Source organism: Tubulanus polymorphus, chromosome 1 (genome assembly GCF_964204645.1).
Source record: "Tubulanus polymorphus chromosome 1, tnTubPoly1.2, whole genome shotgun sequence".
Taxonomy (NCBI): domain Eukaryota; kingdom Metazoa; phylum Nemertea; class Palaeonemertea; order Tubulaniformes; family Tubulanidae; genus Tubulanus; species Tubulanus polymorphus.
The window spans coordinates 178,516-183,550 of NC_134025.1; the positions used below are offsets into that span (position 1 = coordinate 178,516).

Sequence of the window (5,035 nt, forward strand, 5' to 3'; positions counted from 1 at the left end):
TTAAGGTTTATGGTTATTTGTTTTGTTCATTACAATAACTGAGTTGATAGAATGCTTAAAACAACAACAGAAAAGATCTCGGGTTTTCGCTATACTTAGGGAAGGTTGTTCGATAAATGAAGAACCTTGTTGATAGATATTTGAAAAAATGCCTTTTCATGTAAATAGAATATTAATTTGTTGTTTGTTTGTATTGTTGTTTATTATTTTTATCTATTTTTTAATATTATATATTTATGTATCTACTTGTATTTTGTATTATTTACTACTTATTATTTATTGATTTTTTTAAATTTATTCTTTTATTAATTTATGTATTTGTAGTTTGTACTATGTATTATTTATACTCCTCTATTTACAACTGCAGGCATTTTTTCACTGTAAAGTTCTGGGCCCATTTTTAAAAAGCGCTACTGATACACTGCCACTCCTTAATAATCATTATACACCCAATTTGAAGCTAAGTGATTTTTCACGAGAGCCATCTCGTGATATGGATTTACCTATTATAATAAAAGAAGTTCAAACAGCTATAAACAATGTTAAAACGTTCAAAATTAGTCCTAGCTATAACTTTATGCCTTGTTCTTTATGCCTAGCTTTACCTCTCAAATGTAAATAATGGTTGCCTTTCAGATAAAGCTTTAGTTTTCAAATACGTAGCTATGATCATCAAACAGATTGATGGAGGCCTAAAGGTCGATGCATAAATCGACATCTACGATTCAATTGTGAATCGGTTGCATGGGCCTTCGAAAATATGAATGCCATCAAATTGGTACATCTACAATTCAGCAAATACTTAACGTTATGTCCTATGTTTCCTAACTATGTGATACCTACACGAACAAATAGCCATAGTTGACTATGTATAACTATGTTAAAGTTTAAAGGTTGAAACTATATCTCAGTTAAGGAGTTACCTACGAGTCCAAACAAGGCGCTCGACACGACCATTTACCCCTAGTGACAAACCTAACTTGTCTTATCTATCAACCAAGGATCGAAGACCAAAATCGTGCATTAATGGAGCTTAGCATTTATTAGACTCCCACATTGCATAAAACATTAAAATAATATCCTTGAAAACACTATATCATCCATCAGACTGGTTTGAAAAAGGTGTTAAGCAAAAAAATCAATACTTTACTACAGAAGTCCACTATTGTCTTCGCCGCTCCTGGATCTCAGTGTTTATAACATGCACTATTATCTATGCTGCTCCTAATAAGATACACTATTGTCTTTGCTGCTTTTAAAACAGTGTTTATCCTGAATCAGTGTTTATGAGATAATCCATTAGCTTTGTCGCTCGAATCAGTGTTTATAAGATTCACTATTGTCTCTGCTGCTCCTGATAAAATGTTTTATAGAAATCAACCACCGATTGTAGAAGAATCCATCGTTGAGTGATTAATACGTTGCTGGCTCCTCAACTTCTAATCTGGGCTTCTGCAGTTTTCATCAGCAAGTGGGACAATCAGTATTCATCTACTTGTAGATTTTCTGATGAGTAGTTGATCTCAAGCTGAGCTTTTTCTCATAGTTGAAATTTAGCTGCAATAATTAAAAGAAGATTTCCTGTAATGACAAAATATTTCAATAAGAATAAATCGTAATAATTCCATGTATATCAATTTACCTTTTATGATTGCTTGGTTCGTAATCGGCGTGGATCATCTAAGTTGGTTGGTAAATGAGTTGAATTCTAATTGGCCTCATCTGTGCACTGTTCCAGTTGGTTGATTTTGGACGAGTAGTTGATCTCAAGCTTGGTTTTTCTGATAGTTGAAATTTAGCTGTAATGACTAAAAGAAGATATCCTGTAATGACAAAATATTTCAATAAGAATCAATCGTAATAATTTCATGTATATCAAGTTACCTATTATGATTGCTTGGTTATCGGCGATTATCCTATTTGTTGGTTAGTTAGTTGGCCTCATCTGTGCACTGTTCAAGTTGGTCGATTTTGGACGAGTAGTTGATCTCAAACTGGGTTTTTTCTGATAGTTGAAATTTAGCTGCAATGATTAAAAGAAGATATCCTGTAATGACAAAATATTTCAATAAGAATTAATTGTAATAATTCCATGTATATCAAGTTACCTTTTATGATTGCTTGGTTCGTAATCGGCGTGGATCATCTAAGTTTGTTGATAAATGAGTTGGATTCTAATTGGCCTCCTCATCTGTGCGCTGTTCCAATTGGTTGATTTTGGACGAGTAGTTGATCTCAAGATGGGTTTTTCTGATAGTTGAAATTTAGCTGCAATGATTAAAAGAAGATATCCTGTAATGACAAAATATTTCAATAAGAATAAATCGTTGAAATTCCATGTATATCAAGTTACCTTTTATGATTGCTTGGTTATCGGCGATTATCCTATTAGTTAGTTAGTTAGTTGGCCTCATCTGTGCGCTGTTCCAGTTGGTCGATTTTGGAGGAGTAGTTGATCTCAAGCTGGGTTTTTTCTTATAGTTGAAATTCAGCTGTAATAAAAGATATCCTGTAATGACAAAATATTTCATTTAGAATTTATCATAATAATTTCCATAAAAATAAACTTACATGTTAAGATTGATAGGTTGAGTATCGGTGACAATCTTCTGAGTTGGTTTGATTTTTCTCCGAGCGATTGGTAGATTTTGTTTGGTTGAGTATCGGTGATGATCTTCTGAGTTGGTTTGATTTTTCTGCGAGCGATTGGTAGATTTTGTTTGGTTGAGTATCGGTGGCAATCTTCTGAGTTGGTTTGATTCTTCTGCGGGCGATTGGTAGATTTTGTTTGGTTGAGTATCGGTGATGATCATCTGAGTTGGTTTGATTCTTCTGCCGGGAGCGAAACAGGCGTTTTTTTTTCAAAATTGGAAATCGAAGTACAGATATAGTTGTGTGATCGTCTGTCGATTTTACATAATTTTTTTTCTCGATAATTTTACAATATTTGGTGATTTTTTTCGTATAAGTAGTCCGAAAGTTTACAAGGTTGAAGGTAATTTTGTCTAATTTTTTTTTCGAAATCAAAGTACAGATATAGTTGTGTGATCGGCGATCGAGTTTACATAATTTTCTTTCTTTAAATCCAAGCAATTGCGAAATTTTGTTCCAGTTCATTCAAACAATCTTCCAACCAGTCAGAAAGCGACTGATTTGGGTTAACTTTTTTTCTGCCTATTTTAATACATCGAGATTTTGGATATCTATATTACAAGGTTGAAGATCATTTTGTACATTCTATGACTAGTCGATTAGTAGTTTAGCTGGAAAAAAGAGCAGAATCTTGAAAGCAGAAAATCCTTTCGAATATCACTGATCATAATTAACGTGTCAATTCACATATAAGATCAGCAATGTGGACCGATACGTAGATTTTGATAATAGTCAATTATTAAATGATATTTATATGAAATTCAACTGTTATTCATCTATATTCTAGATATCTAAGCAATGGTTGATTATTATAGTTTAACAGCAATTCGATTAAAGCATCTATAGTCATCTTCAGGAATACCAGAGTTACAACATATTTAGTAATGCATAATAAAATCTTATCGAATTGTTTTTCTACTGTTTTTCTCTTCTACCTTTGTTAATTCTAGATGTGTCTCTTTCTCTATGAAACCCAGGCACCAGTAGGCTTTTATTGAAACCCAGGCGCCAGTAGGCTTTTATTGAAACCCAGGCGCCAGTAGGCTTTTATTCAAACCCAGGCGCCAGTATGCTTTTATTGAAACCCAGGCGCCAGTAGGCTTTTATTGAAACCCAGGCGCCAGTAGGCTTTTATTGAAACCCAGGCACCAGTAGGCTTTTATTGAAACCCAGGCGCCAGTAGGCTTTTATTGAAACCCAGGCGCCAGTAGGCTTTTATTGAAACCCAGGCGCCAGTAGGCTTTTATTGAAACCCAGGCGCCAGTAGGCTTTTATTGAAACCCAGGCGCCAGTAGGCTTTTATTGAAACCCAGGCGCCAGTAGGCTTTTATTGAAACCCAGGCGCCAGTAGGCTTTTATTGAAACCCAGGCGCCAGTAGGCTTTTATTGAAACCCAGGCACCAGTAGGCTTTTATTGAAACCCAGGCGCCAGTAGACTTTTATTGAAACCCAGGCCCATCATACAGTTAGTAATATTGCCCTATATACATTTTGATTGTCCGCTAAACCACATTCGTATTATCAAATTAACTTCATCGTCAATTAATAAACTTTAAGAGATGTTTTCTAGTACCCATAGATGGTGACATCTGTATCCAGTGATTGGTATTCTAATCCATTTCAGTAATTCTAAATATTGCTCCTAATATATACAATGATTTTGTAATCATGATGTTATAACTAACTGAATAGTGTGCTGCCAGCATTGAGCACACTGATCCTGGTCAACATGGTTCTACAGATTTAAGAAACCTTGATTGACAAATCCAGAATTCTGCAAAGCCTTAAAGATTCAATAAATCCCATGCAACACACCCTGTATTCTTTAGATATCAACCAATATTGAATTATTCTTATCAACCCCTATGGTTTAGATTTGAGCACTTTTACCTTATATGCTGAATTAATCTTCATCTTAGATACCTAATCAATCAATTAATTTCCTAGCTATAATCAAAATTGTCCCTGACAATATTTTATACGGGGCTTGAAATTTCTATACGAGAAGAATTTCAGATCTGGTTTAGATTGATCACTATTCCAAACCGCTAATTTTGCATCAGAGCTTTTGATATCTAGCATGATGAACCCAGAATTCCCCAAAACCTAACTGATTCAACAGATCCCACACACATGTGGCCCAGTTAGACGCACATGACATTGCGCATTACAGTCGTCTCATCCACTGCACTATTTTTTAAAATAATTTTCACTTATATTCATTAAAAGGAATTGATTTTGATAAATCTTCTAGGTATCTAAGCTATATCCGTTAATCAGTTATCATACTAGCTACATTTTGATAGTCAGTTGAACATGGAGCCTGAAAATCTACATGAGTAGAATTTCACATGTGGTGAATCCATCACTATTTGAATTCATC

At 34.3% G+C, this 5,035-nt stretch overlaps 1 long non-coding RNA gene across 1 annotated transcript; it reads right to left on the bottom strand.

Moving 5' to 3' along the window:
* Positions 1-299: 299 nt before the first annotated feature.
* LOC141914890 (uncharacterized) lies at positions 300-2,602 on the bottom strand. The gene is made up of 6 exons (XR_012620897.1): positions 2,572-2,602; positions 2,354-2,492; positions 2,109-2,268; positions 1,885-2,023; positions 1,643-1,808; positions 300-1,557 (listed from the first exon to the last, which is right to left on the bottom strand). It is a non-coding gene; the product is annotated as an uncharacterized LOC141914890 (long non-coding RNA).
* Between the last annotated feature and the right edge of the window lie 2,433 nt (positions 2,603-5,035).